Genomic DNA, 20,809 nt, shown 5'->3' with positions numbered 1-20,809 from the left:
CCCATTAGAATAGTGGTCAAGGGACTTAAACAGATATTTTACAAAAATAATAATATACAAATGGCCAATGAACATGCAAAGGGATTATTTACCTCATTAATAATTAAAATAATACAAATTAAAACCACAATAAGCAAATATTCATCCACTATGTTGGCAGAAGTACTGACAATATATATGTTTGGCAAAGATGTAGAACAATATAAAATCTCTGTTGTTGAATGTTTAAGTTGGTATACCTACTTTGAAAGTTGTTTGGCAATACCTAATTAAATAGAAGAATCACAATCTCTAAGGTCTAGCAATTTATCTCTTAGAAATATACTCTAGAGCTGAACAGGCAAACTACAGAATGGGAGAAAAAATTTGCAATCTATCTATCTGACAAAGGTCTAATATCCATAATCTAAAAGGAACTTAAACAAATTTACAACAACAACAACAAACAAACCCATCAGAAAGTAGACAAAAGATATGAACAGATACTTCTCAAAAGAAGACATTTATGTGGCCAACAAACATATGAAAAAAATTCTCATAATCAGTGGTCATTAGAGAAATGCAAATCAAAACCACAATGAGATACCATCTCACACCAGTTAGAATGGTGATTATTAAAAAGTCAGGAAATAACAGATGCTGGAGAGGATGCGGAAAAATAGGAATGCTTTTACACTGTTGGTGGGAGTGTAAATTAGTTCAACATTGTGGAAGACAGTATGGTAATTCCTCAAGGATCTAGAACAAGAAATACCATTTGACCCAGCAATCCCATTACTGGGTACATACCCAAAGGATTATAAATCATTCTACTATAAAGACACACACACATGTATGTTTACTGCAGTACAATTTACAATAGCAAAGACTTGGAGCCAACCCAAATGCCCATCAATGATAGACTAGATAAAGAAAAAGCGGCACATGTACACCATGGAATACTATGCAGCAATAAAAAGAATGAGTTCATGTCCTTTGCAGGGACATAGATGAAGCTGGAAGCCATCATTCTCAGCAAACTAACACAGGAACAGAAAACCAGACACCACATTTTCTCACTCATAATTGGGAGCTGAACAATGAGAACATATGGATGCAGGAAGGGGAACATCACAAATCAGGGCCTGTTGAGGTGTGGGAGAGCATTAGGACAAACACCTAATGCATGCAGGGCTTAAAACCTAGATGATGCGTTCATAGGTGCAGCAAACCACCATGGTACATGTATGCCTATGTAACAATCCTACACATTCTGCACATGTATCCCAGAACTTACGATTTTTAAAAAGAAGAAATGTACTCCAGAAAAACTCTTATGCACCTGGACACACATACAAAAATGTTCATAGCAGCAGTGATTTTAATAGCGAAGGCTGGAAACCACCCAAATGTCTACTCACTCTGGAATGGATACATTACAACATAATTCTGCAACAGAATACTGTATAGCAATAAAAACTGAACAAACACTATTCCCTACAATATAGGTGAATCTCATAAGCATACTCCAGTATGAAGAAGAAAGAACCAAAAGAATATATAAAGTATTATTCAACTTATGTAACATTCATAAATAAGCAAACTAAACAATATATTTCGGGGATGCATACAGAGGTGATTAATTATTACACTGTACAGTAACTACACTGTACCATTATAAGTGTATTTTATACTTTTTTGCATTCAAACTTTCTTAAGGTTAACTTTTAAAAGACTGAAGGAAAAAATAATAGCTTTCTTGACACTTATTTTCTTACTCTCCTAAATTGATCCATCAACAAATTCTAATGACAATATATATTCAGTATCCAGCCATTTCTCATCCCTTTGATCTGAGTCACTATATTCTCTTTCCTTTTCCATTGCAGTTGACTTCTAACAAGTCTACCTGGTTTTACTCTTTCCCATATAGCCTATTCATAGAGTATCTAGGATGGGTTTTACGGTTCGAATGTACCCTCCAAAATTTATGTTGAAACTTATCTCCAATATGCTTTTAAAAGGTGACTGGATCATGAAGTTTCTTCCGTCATGAAAGAATTAATCCTGTTAATGGATTAATGAGTTATCATTGGAGTGGAACTGGTGGCTTTACAAGAAGACAAACAAAGACAAGGCATGGTGGCTCATGCTTGTAATCCCAACACCTTTGGAGGGCAAAGTGGGAGGATGGATTGAGTTCAGGAGTTCAAGACCCACCTAGACCATATAGTAAGACCTCAGTTCTACTAAAACTCAAAAAATTAGTTCAAAGAAGGAAGAAAGGAAGAAAATGGAAGAAGAAAAACAGGAGGAGACTATTTTACAATAGCAAAGACTTGGAGCCAACCCAAATGCCCATCAATGATAGACTGGATAAAGAAAATGTGGCAGATATACACCACAGAATACTACACAGCCATAAAAAACGATGAGCTCGGGCCGGGCGCGGTGGCTCAAGCCTGTAATCCCAGCACTTTGGGAGGCCGAGGCGGGTGGATCACGAGGTCAAGAGATCGAGACCATCCTGGTCAACATGGTGAAACCCCGTCTCTACTAAAAATACAAAAAATTAGCTGGGCATGGTGGCGTGTGCCTGTAATCCCAGCTACTCAGGGGGCTGGGGCAGGAGAATTGCCTGAACCCAGGAGGCGGAGGTTGCGGTGAGCCGAGATCGCGCCATTGCACTCCAGCCTGGGTAACAAGAGCGAAACTCCGTCCCCAGACACAAAAAAAAATAAGAATAAAAAAAAAAAAAAACGATGAGCTCATGTCCTTTGTAGGGACATGGATGAATCTGGAAACCATCATTTTCAGCAAACTGACACAAGAACAGAAAATCAAACACAGCATGTTCTCACTCAAGCGGGTGTTGAACAATGGAAACATATGGACACTGGGAGGGGAGTATCACATGCTGGGGTCTGTTGGGGGGACTAGGGGAGGGACAGTGGTGGGTAGGGAGTTGGGGAGGGTAACATGGGGAGAAATGCCAGATATAGGTGATGGGTATGGAGGCAACAAACCACATTGCCATGTATGTACCTATGCAACAATCCTGCATGTTGTATACATGTACCCTAGAACCTAAAGTGCAATAAAATATATTTTTTAAAAAGGAAGAGGAGGAGGAGGAAGAGGAGGAAGAAGAAGAAGGAAGAGGAGTAGGAAAAGGAGGAGGAGGAGGAGGATGGGAGAACTAGGTATTGTCAAACAGCTTAGGAGGAGGAGGGGAGAAGGAGGACAGGAAAGGAGGAACAGAGAAGGGGAGGAGTAGGAGGGAAGGAAGGATTAGAACAAAGAAAAAGCAGAAGAAGGAAGAGGAGCAAAGAAGAAAGAGGGAGCAATGAAGGAAGAAGGAGAAGAAGAGAAAGAGGGAAAAGAACAAGGAGGAAGAGGGGGAGGCAAAGAAGGAGAGGGAGGAGGAAGAGGAGGAGGAAGAAGAAGAAACAGAGAACCTGAGGTAGCTGCTCAACCCCCTCACCATGTGATAGATACTCTGTGCTGCCTTGGTACACTACGGAGCCCTCAACAGCAAGAAAGACCTCAGCAGATATGTTCCCTTGACTTTAGACTTCTCAGCCACCATAACTATAAAAATTAAATTCCTTTTCTTTATAAATTATCCAATTCCCAGGTATTCTGTTGCAAGCAATGGAAACCACTAAGACACTGGATCTTTTTAAACACTAGTCAAATCCCTCCTTTGCTCACTCTGCTGGAGCCATGGTGACATGCTTAACGTTTCTTCAGTATGCCATGTATACCATGTACAATCCTGCCTCAAAGCCCTTACACTTGCTATTCCTTCTTCCTGATTAACCCTCTCTCAAGTCCTTCAGCTGTTTAATCGAATGTCACTTTATTAGAAATGACGTCTTCCCTTTCTACCTTATGTATATTCTTTTATCCCCCTACTCTGTTTTATTTTTTGTGGTACTTACCAGCTTACATATTAAATACTTTATTTATTTTATCTCTCTCCTCTCTAGGTTGTAAGATCCATGAGAACAAGAATTTCATCTATTTTGTTAACTAATGTATCTCTAGTTTCTAGAACAATTGATGGCAAATTATATGCACTCAATAGTTATTAAATGAATATTAAATAAAAACAAACAGACCAAAGTGTTAACAGTAGAGGATAAAAGTATTTGTGTTCTCTGTATTTTTCAAATTCTCTACTTTGAAATTATATTAGCTTTATAAACAGAAAAATAAGCTATTACTCCAAGACAGTAAAATAGCACCTAGCTTAGTATCTGACAGAGAGTAGACAAGCAATAAACATTTATTAACTTGTTATTTAATCTAGATGAGAAAGGCTAACAATGACCAACATATGTATGTTGACTATATATAGATAGATAGATAGATATACATATAGATAGATATAGATATATAGACTATGTTGAAGTTGACACGTATAAAAAAGTAATAGTATAGTTTATTTCCAGCTTTAATTTCACTTGCTACAAATTGCATTGTTTCCTCCTAAATTACAAGGGTGAATATGGGTTTTTATTGTGAAATGCTATCCAAGAAATATTAACTCCATGTTACAGATTTTGAAGCTCATGATTTCACTTACATAAAGAAATACACAGTGATTGTTAGGGCTTGCAGAAATAAATTTCTTTTAATCATGGTTCAAGGAATCCCATGCTCATCTACACCTGAGTCCTGAAAAGAAAGAAATCTAACAGAAACCAAGAGCTTTTCTTCAAAAGACAACCTATATGGAAATTAAACTACTGCATGTAAAATGAACCAAAAACTTAAAATCACACTTTAGAGGCTAATCTCATAAAGCTGTTTCTTATTCTAACATAGATTTCTAGATCCTAAAGGAATTCTCAAAAGTTGGGCATTATTTTAAGAAATAAGTGCCTCACTATACAATACAAGGCACATTGACAAATCTGAATGCTTGCAGAGAAGAGCAAGCAACCAGGACGGTGAAGGACTCTCTGGCAGAGGAAAGACAATCTAAGGGCAGGATGTATATAGCCTTTTCATCTGAAACACAACGAGATATTCTAGCTGTCTCAACATTTTTTTAATGTATTGTCATATAGAAGAACTGATATTTTCCGATGTATCTAAAACACAGACCTATTATTATTTTTCATTGACTTTATTCAACAAATATTTACTGTGTACCTGCCATGTGTCAGTTCTGTGATAAATGCTGATGATACATAGTGAGTGAAATCACTGGGTTAAAAACGCTTAAAAAATTAATCTATTAATCACTGATGAATTAAAATCACAACTGTGATACAAGTTACAAAGAAGTACAGAGCACTATGAATGCATATAACTGGAGAATTTGATCTAATGAGGCAGATTGTGGAATGCATAGTTAAAGAAATGATTGTGATAAGTTCTAAAAGACAAAGGTTAGTTTGGTGCTCACTTCAGCAGCACATATACTAAAATTGGAAAGATACAAAGAAGATTAGCATGGCCCCTGCACAAGGATGACACACAAAATCATCTATTTTTAAATTTAAAATAAAAGGTTAGTTTGGTGTAAGCTGAAAGAAAATTAGGAAGAGAGCTACCTAGGATGAAGAAAAGTATAAGAAAAGACTCTATAGGAGAGAAAAACAAAGAAAGAAAAACTAAAAGAAGACCAATGTGGCTAGAAGTGATTGGTTAAGAAAAGAATCACAATATGAAGCTAAAGAGGTAGGCAGGAGCCATATCAGGAAGAACTGATAGGACAGGATAAGAAATATGTCTTAATCCTAAGAACAGCGAGACGCCAATACATTTGAGTTCTTTTTTTCTTTTTTCTTTTTTTTTTCATACTTTAAGTTCTGGGGTACATGTGCATATAGTGCAGGATTGTTACATAGGTATACACATGCCATGGTGGTTTGCTGCATCCATCCCCACATCATCTACATTAGGTATTTCTCCTAATGTTATCCCTCCCCAATCCCTCCACCCCTGCTCTCCCTCCCCTAGCCTCCCTCCGCCACCCCGCAACAGGCCCCAGTTTGTGATGTTCCCCTCCCTGTGTCCATGTGTTCTCATTGTTCAACACCCACTTATGAGTAAAACATGCACTGTTTGGTTTTCTGTTCTTGTGTCAGTTTGCTGAGAATGATGGTTTCCAGCTTCATCCACGTTCCTAATTTCAAGAATTCAATGACATCTGCCTTAGAAGAAAGATTATAACAATTTAACAACTAAACCTATATAACAATAAAATGGGTTGCCTCAGAGACTGAGCTTCCCATTACCGCAAGTAATCAAATAGAACCTAAATGATCACCTTTCACGAATGCAATATAAGGAATCACATATCTTAGAAAGTTATCCTTGAGGCTTCATCTTTCATTAAGATTAAATGTTTCAATTATTCAAATACCCAATAGGGATTTTCCAAAACACTGCAAAAATTGAAGTTTTTTTTTTTTTTTTGCTAGAGACAGAGTCTCACTCTGTTACCCAGGCTGAAGCGCAGTGGTGGGATCATAGCTCACTGCAGCCTCAAACTCCTGGGCTCAAGCAGTCCTCCAGCCTCAGCCTCCCAAGTAGCTAGCACTACAGGCATTAAGACTACAGACATGTGCCACCAGGCCTGGCTAATTTCTTGTTTTGGGGGGTCTCATTATGTTGCCTAGGCTGGTAGAAATTGAAGTTTCAAAATGAAGTATTAATTGTTCATACCAACATGCAAAATAAAAATATTTGACTGAAGTTTCATGGTGTTTCTCAGGAAGGATCATAATATTATATAACAGGAGATCCATTTTCAGTGTAGATTGCAATGAGGGAGTGGCTCTTCTCCCATGTTCATTGCCAACGAACAGGTAGAGCAATAAGCAGAGGAGAAAGGGCATTCAAATGAAAGATTTCTGCGGAACATGCAGGAAGAGATTCGAAAAACAGCAATAACAAAGAACTCCAACCTGGTATAAAGCAAAGATTATTTTCTTAGCCACACTTTTAAGGGGCTCTCATCATTCCTTTAGGAAAGAAGTAAACAGAACACAATGGATAAGTACTTTAGCTGAATTGACTATGTATGCTGAAGGTAACCATAGAGTGGAACGCGTACAGTTTTTAATCCTAAAACATGAGTTGAGATATTTAAAAACCAATATTTGACTGTCTTCAAGTACTGAATTAAGTGCCTTTTGATACTGTATCTATAAATATGCTGTGACTTTTCTCTATAAATAATACTGTATCTATAGATAACATACCTTGGGTTAAACAGTACATACTTTACCATCACTCTCAAAAGTGGATAAAACCATCATTTAATAAATCACTCTCTTAGCCAAGTTTATTCTTGCTCAATGTGATACATGTCATACCAATAACAACTTCTTTAGTACCAACTTTTTAATAAAAAGTCAAAAAATAACATATGTTGGTGAGGTTGCAGAAAAAAAGGGAATGCTTATACACTGTTGAGGGAATGTAAATTAGTTTAGCATCTTGGAAAGCAAGGTGGAGATTTCTCAAAGAACTGAAAATGGAACTATCACTCAACCCAGCAATCCCATTATGGCGTATATGCCCAAAGCAAAATAAACTGTTCTACCAAAAAGACTCCTGCACTCCTTTTGTTTACTGCAGCACTATTCACAACAGCAAAAACACGTAATCAACCCAGGTGCTCATCAATGGTAAAACTGGACAAAGAAAATGTGGAACATATACCCCATGAAATACTACACAGTCATAAAAAAGAACAAAATCACATCCTTTGCACCAACAGGGATGCAGCTTGAGGCCATTATTCTAAGTGAATTAACACAGAAAGAGAAAACCAAATACAGCATAATCTCACTCTTAAGTGGGAGCTAAACATTAGTGTACATGGACAAAAAGATGAGAAAAATAAACAGTGGGAATTCCAGAAGGGCAGAGGGAGGGAATAGAGAAAGGGCTGAAAAACTACCTATTGGGTAATATGTCCAAAGTTTGGCAATGGGATCATTAGAAGCCCTAACCTTAGCATTATACAATATACCCATGTAACAAACCTATACATGTACCCTCCAAATCTAAAGAAATTTAAAAAATAAAAAATAGGATACAGTTTTTCATATGAACCAAAAGAAAAAAGGTAAACATTATGGATTTTAAAAATCAAGCCAGGTATTTTACTTGAGGAGACAAATTTGAGATGTCAATACTGAGCAAACCAATAATACTTCACATGAACTTATCAGTTGGATCCTTAGAGTTAATTAGCTGTATGAGTTTTGGGGTTCTTTTTAAGTAATGGTAGTATCTTCAACGAGCACTTACCTTTCACTAATATGTCTTCTTGCCTCACTATTTAATCACTAGCAAGGTACAAACTTCCACTTTCTAATAGCTGCTTTCAGGTCTTTATCTCTGTTTTGATCTGCCCCACATTTCTTCAGGCTCATATCATTCACCTCTCCCACCTGACTGGTCTTGCTATCATGCTGTTAGACGTATCTTTATTTTTCAAAAAACACCAACATCTATTTTATATATCTTATATTTAACCTATTAACATTTCTAACTGCTGCTCATCATTATCCAACAATCTCCCAAATCTTCCAAATCTGATTAGTTGCCAAATTCTATTAATTATCTTTCTAAATATCTGTCAAGGTCATCCTCTGTTCCCCATCCTCACGTTGTTTTTTCTTTAGTTAAAAGTATTCACTAGTTTTCTTCTTTTTTTTTTTTTTTTTTTTTTTTGAGATGGAATCTTGCTTCATCATCGCCAGCCTGGAGTGGTGCAGTGGTGCAATCTCGGCCCACTGCAATCTCCACCTCTCGAGTTCAAGAGATTACCCTGCCTCAGCCTCCTGAGTAGCTGGGACGACAGGCACGCGCCACCATGCCCGGCTAATTTTTATTATTTTAGAAGAGATGTGGTTTCACCATGTTGGCCAGAATGGTCTCCACCTCCTGACCTTGTGATCTGCCCAGCCTCCCAAAGTGCTGGGATTACAGGTGTCAGCCACTGCACCCGACCCATTAGTTAGTTTTCTTTTGAACAATTTAGTTTTCTTTAGAACACCTTCTGGGTGTTTTCTCCAACTACTAGTTTCTTCTCCCTTGTAATATATTTTCAGACTCTTCCAGAGTAATTTATGTGAAACTCAGATTTATTCATATCCTACATGTTCTTATATAATTTATCATAATAATAAGTATCATTTCCTGTGTGTGTGTGTTTGTTAGGCTCTATGTCAGATGCATTATAAACATTGTCTTTAATCCTCATATCAACTTTGTGAGATAGGTACTATTATCCCTAGGTACAAATGCAGAAATAGGTACAAATGCAGAAATGTAGAACTCCTGGTAGTTAAATAATTTCCCCAAATTTGTACAACTGATTGGTGGATGTGAAACAGAGCCCAGATACACCTAGGTTTAAAGAGACAAGGAATATGTCAACTGGCAATATCTGTGAATGAAATCATATAGGGGAAATTTTTTGATATGCTTTTATTATTTTGTCTTGCTTTTCAATACAATTCAACTTTCATATTTTGACATCTTCTCTAACTTTCCTGGTGGAAAGTGCTTTCATCTCTGGGTCTAGATACTTTACAGATTCTCACAGCACATTTTGGAATAGTGAATACTAACTAGTTATCATTCTTCATACCTTTAAACAGAGTTTTTAAATCAATGTTTAAATCTTTATAAAATGTGTCTTTCTATTGCTTACCTTTATTTTCATGTGCTCTAGGTTTCAGTGTATCTGAGTTTCAGGAAGGAGTCACTCACCCTATGTACTGAGCAGAGGTTTCATATTGAGCTCTCTGTAAATATATACTTTTATTGTACACCTATCATCTTGAATTATTTGGTTGGAGGAAAATAATTCAAGAAAATAAACTTTTGGAAAATATACTTTTATAGTACATCTAACATATTCTTGAAATTTTTTTTAGAGGATTTCTGGGAGATGAGGTAAAAACTGAGAATTGGGAACTATAGACTCATCTATTTTTGTGAGTGATGAGGTAGATTGTCACAGCAATATTAAAAATAATTTGGTGAATGGTATGGCTGTAGTCAGATAACTGGAGTTGGTAGAAAATATAATTTGATTTCTGGAATATAAAAGACAAAAGGAGAAGTCAGAATCACATTTTACTTACTAATTTTGACCTAGTTCATTAAGTAAGAGAATCGTTCAGTGTGAGCTTAGATTATTCTAATTTTGAAACAATATCTTGTTTATAAGACAGAGTAAATTAATGGACTATAAATTTTCTATCTGGGTCAGATACTCTGAGTAGAGGACCTAAACATTTTATGATGGCAAGAACATGAATAGGTGTGATTAATATGTTGTTAAACTTAAACTTTGATGTCAGACAGGCCTGATTGAATCCCTGTTCCACAACTTACTAGCTGTATAAATTTTAGCAATTCCTAAATCATCACTTTTCTATCTGTAAACCTCTTAGGCTTAAGACTTGATTTCTTCATCTGAAAACTGAAGACATTAATAGCATCTATCTTAATTCATAATACCTTGCATCCAACAAATGTTCAAAATAATATGGGTTATTATAATTATTATTAATGATTTTCAGATCTGTTGCTCATGTGTTTGCTCTCAATGAGGTAGAGAGAAACAACATGGTAATACTAGGACTGACTAGAAGTGGCATTCAGGAGTGGTAAGGTTTCCTAAGAGTGATAATAAGGTAAGAAGAGTATCTGAAGAAAAAAAAGGAATATGGAACATTTGAATTTGCTGCTTCTGCTTTATATTCTTGGTTTTGATTTTGTGGTATGATAACATAACTATACTGTTTGCTAGATTCTCATTCATTTAGTAGAAGTTTGTGAGGTTTTATGAATTCCTGCCACAAATGGTTGTAAGAATACAGGATTCAAAGATCTGGTTTGTGATGAGTAAAAGCATGATACTAAATCCTTGTCATGGTCTAGATACAGTTCAAGTCTAATAAAATATGACAATAATGAAATAGAATCAGTTCTCCTTGATTACAAAGTAAGGTTATGCAATTTGTTTCCAAATAGCACTAAAAAATTCTGTAATTTGCAGATTGAAATCCCCATAATTGTACTGATTAAATTCTATTTTCCATTTACTTTTCCTAATCAAATATATTGACTTTCTCTGCCAAATCTTAATTATCATATCAAGTCACTTCTCAGATCACAGTAGAATGCAACTAGAAATCAATTCTAAGAGGAACTCTCAAAAATACACAAATACATTTAAATTAAACAATCTGCTCCTGAATAATCTTTGGGTCAAGGATGACATTAAGATAGAAATTTAAAAATTTTTGGAATGAATAAAAAGGGACACAATATACCAAAATCTCTGGGATATAAGAAAAGACTAAAAGGGAAGTTTTTAGCAATAAATGTCTATAACAAAAGGACAGAAAGATCACAAAATAACAATCTAACAATTTAACATTGCACCTCAAGGAATTAGAAAAACAAGATGGAACCAAACTTGCAGCTAGCAGAAGGAAAAAATCCAAAGATCAGAGCAGGGTAAAATGAAATTGAAACCCAAAAAAGAAAAAAAAAAGAATCAACCAAATGAAAAGTTTGTTTTCTGTAAATATAAACAAAATTGATAGAACACTAGCTAGATTAACCAAGAAGAGAGACTATTCAAATAAGCACAACAGAAATTAAAAAGGAGACATTATAACTGAAATCACAGAGATACAATTGATAATCAGAAACCACTATGAGTATCTCTACACTGACAAACTAGAAATCCTAAAGGAAATGAATAAATTCCTAAATACATAGAACCTTCCAAGACTGAACCCAGAAAATATAGAAACCCTAAACAGACCAAAAATGAGAAATAAGATTAAATGAGTAATAAGAACTTTACCAATAAAGCCCAGGACCAGAGGGATTCACAGCTGAATGCTACCAAATGCGCAAAAAAGAAATAATATCAGTCCATTAAAACTGTTCCAAAACACTGAGGAGAAGGAAATCCTAACTCATCCTGTGAAACTACTATCACCCTGATATGAAAGGCAGGCAAAGACATAACAGAAAAAGGAAAACTACAGACCAGTATCCCTGATGAAAACAGATACAAAAGCCCTCAAAAAATATGAGAAAACCAAATCCAAAAGCATATCAAAAAGATAATACATCATGTCCAAGTGGGGTTTATTCCAGAGATGCAAGAGTATTTCAACACATGAAAATCAATGTGATTCACCATATAAAGAGAATTAAAAACAAAAAACTGGTATGATCATCTCAATAGATGCAGAAAAGTCATTCAACAAAATTCAATATCCTATCATGATTTTAAAAAACACCCTCCACAAGTTAGGCATAGAAGGAACATACCTCAAAATAATAAAAGCCATAAATGATGAACCTATAGCCAACATCACACTCAATGGGGGAAATTTGAAGGCATTCTTCCTAAAACTGAAACAAGACAATGATGCCCACTTTCACTACTCCTATTCAACATAGTACTAGAAGTCCTAGCCAGAGCAATCAGGAAACAGAAAGAAATAAACAGCAACCAAATTAAAAAAGAGGAAGTCAAATGATCTTTATTGGTGATGATATGATCATATACATAGAAAACCCCAATGTTTTGGTGAACACATTTAGTAAACTCTCGGGATACAAAATTAATGTATAAAAACCAGTAGCATTTTTTTTTTAAGAGACAGGGTCTCACTCTGTCACCCAGGATGGAGTGCAATGGCACAGTCATAGCTGACTCATTGCAGTCTTGAACTCTGGAACTCAAATGAACTTCCTGCCTCAATCTCCCAAGTAGCTGGGACTAAAGACACATGCCACCACACCAGTGATATGGTTTGGCTGTGTCCTCACCCACATCTCATCATGAATTCCCATGTGTTGTGGGAGGGACCCAGTGGAAGATAACTGAATCATAGGAGCAGGTCTTTCCCATGCTGTTCTCAGGATAGTAAGTCTCACAAGATCTGACGTTTTTATAAGGGGGAGTTTCCCTGCACAAGTTTTCTCTTTGTCTGCTGCCGTCCACATAAGATATGGCTTGCTCCTCCTTGCCTTCTTCCATGATTGCAAGGCTTCCTCAGCCACCTGAAACTGTAAATCCAATTAAATCTCTTTCTTTTGTAAATTACCCAGTCTCAGGTATGTCTTTATCAGCAGTGTGGAAAACAGACTAATACAGTACATTGGTACCAGCAGAGTGGGGCAATGTTGAAAAGATACCTGAAAAGGTGGAAGCGACTTTGGAACTGGGTAACATGCAGAAATTAGAATAGTTGGGAGAGCTCAAAGAAGACAAGAAAATGTGGGAAAGTTTGGAACTTCCTAGAGACTTATGGCATGGCTTTGACCAAAAGCCTGATAGTGATACTGAAAATAAGGTCCAGGCTGAGCTGGTTTCAGATGGAGATGAGGAACTTGTTGGGAACTGGAGCAAAGGTAACTTTTGTTATGTTTTAGCAAAGAGACTGGCAGCATTTGGCCACTGCTCTAAAGATTTGTGGAACTCTGAACTTGAGAGAGATGATTTAGAGTATCTGGGAGAATATCTAAGCAGCAAAGCTTTATTCAATGTGACTTGGGTGCTGTTAAAGGTGTTCAGTTTTATAAGGGAAGCAGAGCACAAAAGTTTTGAAAAATTTGCAGCCTGACAATGTCATAGGAAAAAAAAAACAAACCCATTTTCTGAGGAGAAATTCAAGCTGGCTGCAGAAATTTGCATAAGTAACAAGGATCCGAATGTTAATCCCCAAGACAATAGAGAAAATGTCTCCAGGGCATGTCAGAGGCCTTCAAGGCAGCCTCTCCCATCACAGGTCTGGAAGCCTAGGAGGAAAACATGATTTGGTGGGCTGGGCCCAGGGTCCCTCTGCTGTGCATAGTCTAGGGACTTGATGCCCTGCATCCCAGCTGCTGCATCCATGACTAAAAGGGACTAAGGTACAGCTCATCTGTGCTTCAGAGGAGCCTCGGAAGCTTCCATGTGATTTTGAGCCTGTGGGTGTACAGAAGTCAAAAAGTGAGATTTTTGCAACTTCTGCCTAGATTTCAGAAGATGAGTAGAAACACCTAAATGTCCAGAGAGAAGTTTGCTGGAGGAGCGACACCCTCGTGGAGAACCTCCACTAGGGCATTGCAGAAGGGAAACGTGGAGTTGGAGCCCCCATACAGATCCCTATTGGGGCACTGCCTAGTGGAGCTTTTAGAAGAGGACCACCATCCTCCAGACCCCAGAATGGTAGATCCACCGACAGCTTACACCATGCAGTTGGAAAAGCTGCAGACACTCAATGCTAGCCTGTGAAATCAGCCAAAATGGAGGCTGTATACTGAAAAGCCACAGGAGCAGAGCTGCCCAAAACCATAGGAACCCCTTTCTTGCATCTAAGTGACCTGGATGTGAGACATGGAGTCAAAGGAGATTATTTTGGAGATTTAAGATTTGACTGCCCCACTGGATTTCAGACTTGCATTGGGCCTGTAGCCTCTTAGTTTTGACCAATGTCTCCAAATTTGGAATAGCTGTACTTACTCAATTCCTGTATCCCTGTTGTATCTAAGAAGTAACTAGCTTGTTTTTTTTGTTTGTTTGTTTTGTTTTGTTTTGTTTTGTTTTGTTTTGTTTTGTTTTGTTTTGAGACGGAGTTTCGCCCTTGTTACCCAGGCTGGAGTGCAATGGCGCGATCTCGGCTCACCGCAACCTCGCCTCCTGGGTTCAGGCAATTCTCCTGCCTCAGCCTCCTGAGTAGCTGGGATTACAGGCACGCGCCACCATGCCCAGCTAATTTTTTGTATTTTTAGTAGAGACGGGGTTTCACCATGTTGACCTTCGGGAGGCCGAGGCGGGTGGATCACGAGGTCAAGAGCTTGTTTTTGATTGTACAGATTCATAGCCAGAAGGGACTTGCCTTGTCTCTGATAAGACTTTGAACTATGAACTTTGGAGTTAATGCTCAAATTAGTTAAGACGTTGGGAGACTGCTGGGAAGGCATTATTGGTTTTGAAATGTGAGGACATGAGACTTAGGAAGGTTCGGGGTGGAATAATACATGGCTCATCCAAATCTTACCTTGAATTCCCACGTATTGTGGGAGGGACCCAGAAAGGGGATAATTTAATCATCCAGACAGGTCTTTCCCATGCTGTAGTGAGTCTCATGAGACCTAATGCTTATTATAAGGGGGAGTTTTCCAACACAAGCTCTCTTCTCTTGTCTGCCACCATGTCAAACGTGCCTTTCACCTTCCAGGTAAAACTATAAGTCCAATAAATCCCATTCTTTTGTAAATTGCCCAGTCTCAGGTATGTCTTTATCAGCAGCATGAAAAAGGACTAATACACCTGACTAATGTTTTTTTTATATATATATTTGGTGGGGATTGGGTCTCTTTATGCTGTCCAGCCTGGTCTTGAACTTCTGGCCCCAGCAATCATCCCATCTCAGCTTCCCAAGGTACTGGGATTACAGGCATGAGACACTCCACCCAGCCAATAGTCTTTCTACACTGATAACGACCAAACTGAAAATCAAATCAAGGACTCAATCCCATTTAAAATAATAATTACAAAAAATAATAAAATACCTAGGAATACCTTCAACCAAATAGGTGAAATATCTCTATAATGAGAACTATAAAACACTGATGAAAGAAATTAAAGAGAATACCACAAAATGGAAAATACTTCATGTTTATGGATTGGAAGAATGAATATTGTTAAAATGACCTTAATACCCAAAGCAGTCTACAGATTCAGTGCAATTCCTATCAAAAATACCAATGATATTCTTCACAGAAATAGAAAAAATAATCCTAAAATATATATGGAACCACAAAAAAAAATAGAATAACCAATGTTATCCTCAGTAAAAAGAACGAAGCTGAAGAAATCACATTACTTGATTTTAAGGTGCAACACAGAGCTATAGTAACCAAAACAGCATGATATTTGTGCGCACACGCGCGCGCGCACACACACACACACACACATACACACACACACACACACACAAAAAAACAAAACAGAGACCAATGGAACAGAACAGAGAACCTAGAAAGAAATCCACAAACCTATGGTGAAATCATTTTTTACAAAGATGTCAAGAATACACAATGGCGAAAAGACAGTCTCCTCAGTAAAGGGTGCTGGGAAAAATGGATATTCATATGCAGAAAAGTAAAATTAGACCCCTATCTCTTTCCACATACTAAAGTCAAATCAAAATGGATTAGAGTCTTAAATACTAAGACCTCAAACTATAAAATGACTAAAAGAAAACATAAGGGAAACTCCAGGACATTTTGCTGGGAAAATATTTTTTGAGTAGTATTCTATAAGGACAGGCAACCAAAGCAAAAATGGACAAACAGAATCACATCAAGTTAAAAAATTTCTTTACAGCAAAGAAAATAATCAACAAAGTTAAAAGACAACCCAAATAATGAAGGAAAATATCTGCAAACTATCTGATATAGTCTGGCTCCATGTCCCCACCCAAATCTCATCTTGAGTTGTAATCCTAATTTTAATCCCCACGTGTTGGGTGAGGGACCTTGTGGGAGGTGATTAAATAATTGCAATGGTTCCCCATTCTGTTCTCATGATAGTGAGTGAGTTCTCACAAGACCTGATGCTTTTATGAAAGCCTTTTCCCCTACTTTCCTCTGTACTTCTCCCATTCTTCTCTCTCCTGCCCCCATGTGAAAAAGGATGTGTTTGCTTCCCTTCCTGTCATGATTGTAAGTTTCCTGAGGCCTCCCCAGCCATATGTAACTGTGAGTCAATTAAATCTTTCCTTTATAAATTACCCAGTCTTAGGCATTTCTTTATAGCAGTGTTAGAATGGACTAATTGGTGCCACAGAGAGTGGAGTGCCACTATAAAGATATCTGAAAATGTGGAAGAAACTTTGGACCTGGCTAACAGGTAGAGGTTGGAACAACAGTTTGGAAGGCTCAGAAGAAGATAGGAAAATGTGGGAAAGTTCGGAACTTCCTAGAGACTTACTGAATGGCTTTGACTGAAATGCATATAGTGATATGGACAATGAAGACCAGGTTGAGGTGAACTCAGATAGAGATGAAGAACTCTTTTGGAACTAGAGAAAAGGTGACTCTTACTATGCTTTAGCAAAAAGATTGGCAGCATTTTTCCCCTGCCCTAGATATCTGTGGAACTTTGAACTTGAGAGGAGTGATTTAGGGTATCTGGCAGAAGAAATTTCTAAGTGGCAAATCATTACAGAGGACACAGAACATAAAAGTTTGGAAAATTTGCAGTTCAATGTGACAGAAATAAAAACCCATTTTCTGGGGAGAAATTCAAGCGAGCTGCAGAAATTTGCATAAATAACCCAAACTATCTGAGGAGCCAAATGCCAGTTGCCAATACCATGGGGAAGTTGTTCCCAGGGCATGTCAGTGAGCTTCACAGTAGTCCCTCCCATCACAGGTCCCAAGGCCTAGGAGGAAATGATGGTTTCCTTGGCTGGGTCAAGGGGCCCCCTGCTGTGTGTAGTCTCAGGACTGTGTCCCAGCCACTCAAGCCATGGCTAAAAGGGGCCAAGGTACAGCTCAGGCTGTTGCTTCAGAGAATAGAAGCCCCAAGCCTTGGCAGTTTCCACATGGTATTGGTTCTGTGGTGAACAGAAGACCAGAACTGAGGTTTGGGAACCTGTGCCTACATTTCAGATATGTATGGAAATGCTTGGATGTCCAGGCAGAAGTCTGCTGAAGTGGGGGGGGGTGGGGGCCCTTGTGGAGAACCTCTGCTAGGCTAGTGCAGAAGGAAAATGTGGGTTTGGATCCCCCATACAGAGTCCCCACTAGGGTACTGCCTAGTGAAGCTATGAGAAGAGGGCCACTATCCTCCAACAGCTTTCACCCTGCACCTGGAAAAGCCACATATACACAATGCCAGCCATGAAAGCAGCTGGGGCAGAAGGCTGTACCCTGAAAAGCCACAGGGGCAGAGCTGCCCAAGGACATGAGAGCCCACCATTTGCATCAGCATGAACCGGATGTAAGACATGGAGTCAATGGAGATCATTGTGAAATTTTAAGGTTCAATGACTGCTCTGTTAGATTTCAGACTTCCATGGGGTCTGTAGCCTTTTGTTTTGGCCAAGTTTTTCCATTTTGAATGGGTGTATTCATGCAATACTTGTACCCCCATTGAATCTAGGAAGTAACTAACTTGCCTTCGATTTTACAGGTCCACAGGCAGAAGGGACTTGCCTTGTCTCAGATGGGACTTTAAACTTGAACTTTTGAGTTAATGCTGGAATGAGTTAAGACAGTGGGTGACTGTTGGAAAGGCATGATTATATTTTGCAGTGTGAAGTCATGAGATTTGGGAAGAGCCAGGGCAGAACAATATGGTCTGGCTTTGTGTCCCCACCTAAATCTCATCTTGAATTATAATCCCAATTGTAATCCCCATGTGTTGGTGGACAGACTTTGTGGAAGTGACTCAATTATGGGGGCAGTTCTCCTGTGCCATTCTCATGACAGTGAGTGAGTTATCACAAGATCTGATGGCTTTGTGAGGGCTTTTTCCCACTTCACTCTGTACTTCTCTCATTCTCTTTCCCACCACCATGTGAAGAAGGATGTGTTTGTTTCTCCTTACAACACGATTGTAAGTTTCCTGAGGCCTCCCCAGCCTCCCAAGCCTCCCAGACTCCAACAACTCTATAGGAAAAGACTTAATAATCCAATTTAAAAATAGGGAAAAGATCTAAGTAGACATTTCTCAAGAGAAAACATGCAAATAGCAAACAACTATATTAAAAGGTGCTCAACATCACTGATCATCAGAGAAATGAAAATCAAAACTATAATAAGTTATCATCTCCCCCTAGTTAAAATGGCTTTTATCAAAAAGACAGGCAATAACAAATGCTGATGAAGATGTAGAGAAAAGGGAACCCTTACACACTGTTGGTGAGAAAGTAAATTAGTACCACTACCATCGAGAACAGTTTAGGGATTTCTCAAAAAACTAGAAATAGAACTACCATATAATCCAGACATCCCAGTGCTGGGTATATACCCAAAAGAATGAAAATCAGATATCTGCACTCTCATGTTTATTGCAGTTTATTGAAGCACTATTTACAATAGCCAAAATTTGGAAGCAACCTAAGTGTCCATCAACAGATTAATAGATAAAGAAAATATGGTACATATACACAATGGAGTACTATTCAGCCATAAAAAATGAGATGTCATTTGCAACATTGATGGAGCTGGAGGTCATTATGTTAAGTTAAATAAGCCAGGCACTGAAAGACCACTTTGCATGTTCTCATGTATTTGTGGCAGCTGAAAATTAAAACAATTGGACTCATGGAGATAGAGAGTAAAACAATGGTTATCAGAAGCCGGGAAGGGTAGTGAAAGGTTGCAGGGTATTAAAGTGGGGATGATTAATGGGTACAAAATATAGTTAGAAAGAGTGAAGAAGATCTAGTGTTTGGTTGCACAGCAGGGTGGCTACAGTATACAATAGTTTATTGTACATTTAAAAATAGTGAAAAGAGCATAATTGGATTGTCTGTCACATAATAAAGAATAATTGCTTGAGGTAATGAATAATCCACTTGCCCTAAGGAAATAATTACACATTCTATGACTGTATCAAAACAACTCATATACCCCATAAATATATACATTATATATTTATAAAAATTAAAAATTAAAATTAAAAAATATTTTATTAAAAAAATTTAAACAGTTTAATGAGTTAAGGAGCAAAGCTCAGAAAGAGTACTTCTCTAATTTTATTGTTACTTTATTTTATTTTTTTGAGACAGGATCTTGCTTTGTTGACCAGGGTTGAGTGCAGAGGTGTGATCTCAGCTTGCCGCCTGGGCTCAAGCAACTCTCTTATCTCAGCTTCCCAAATAACTGGGACTACAGGTTTGTGCTGCCACATTTGACTAACTTTGTCTATTATCTGTAGAGACAAGGTCTCACTATGTTGCTCAGGTGGGTCTCAAGCTCCTGGATTCAAGCTGACACCAACCTGAGTCTTCCAAAGTGCTGGTATTAGAGGTGTGAGCCACTGACCCCACTGCTACTCTAATTTTAATTATACAAAGTTCAATAACAGGCAGGCTTAATCTCAGGAAAAAAAAAAAAGGATTGTCTCGGGGTGGAAACAGGACTGACAGAAAGCATACAAGGAAAACTGTTGGGATGGTGGAAATGTTTCATGTTTGTGAATCTCAATGGAACACTGGTATACATTTGACAAATGTATACACCTACGTATCTTCCTTCCTTCCTTTCTCTTGTTATTTCCTATTAAGAAAAAAATATATACAAGTGTAACATTTGTCAAAACTAATTGAGTATTACCCTTAACATCCATTTACACTATATAAATTATACCTAAAATATATTTAATATATTTTACCACATTAACAGAATAAAATAAAAAAAAATCCTTTGATTATCTCAGTAGATGAGGAGCAAGGATTTTAAAAAGTACAACATAATTTTTTTAGTAGATCAACAAATAGATAGACTGCTAGCCACACTAATAAACACAAAAAGAGAGAAGAATCAAATAGATGCAATAAAAAATGATAAAGGGGATATCACTAATGATCCCACAGAAATACAAACTATCATCAGAGAACAGTATAAACACTTCTATGTAAACAAACCAGTAAATCTAGAAGAAATTGATAAATTCCTGGACACTTACACCCTCCCACGACTAAACCAGGAAGAAGTCAAATCCCTGAGTAGGCCAATAACAATGTCTGAAATTGAGGCAGCAATTAACAGCCTACCAACCAAAAAAAGTCCAGTACTAGACAGGTTCACA

The 20,809-nt window shown here is 37.6% G+C and overlaps 1 protein-coding gene and 1 pseudogene across 9 annotated transcripts in view; one reads left to right on the top strand and one right to left on the bottom strand.

Annotated features, from left to right (window-relative positions):
* DLG2 (discs large MAGUK scaffold protein 2) overlaps positions 1-20,809 on the bottom strand; it is a 2,183,817-nt gene that overhangs the window by 2,046,930 nt on the left and 116,078 nt on the right. The window lies entirely within an intron of this gene.
* LOC116563348 lies at positions 5,391-5,487 on the top strand (annotated as a pseudogene).

Source organism: Sapajus apella, unplaced genomic scaffold (genome assembly GCF_009761245.1).
Source record: "Sapajus apella isolate SASKATOON/1434 unplaced genomic scaffold, GSC_monkey_1.0 scaffold34, whole genome shotgun sequence".
Taxonomy (NCBI): domain Eukaryota; kingdom Metazoa; phylum Chordata; class Mammalia; order Primates; family Cebidae; genus Sapajus; species Sapajus apella.
The sequence above is the reverse complement of the archived record's forward strand: the minus strand, read 5'-3'. Positions and strand labels throughout refer to the sequence as shown.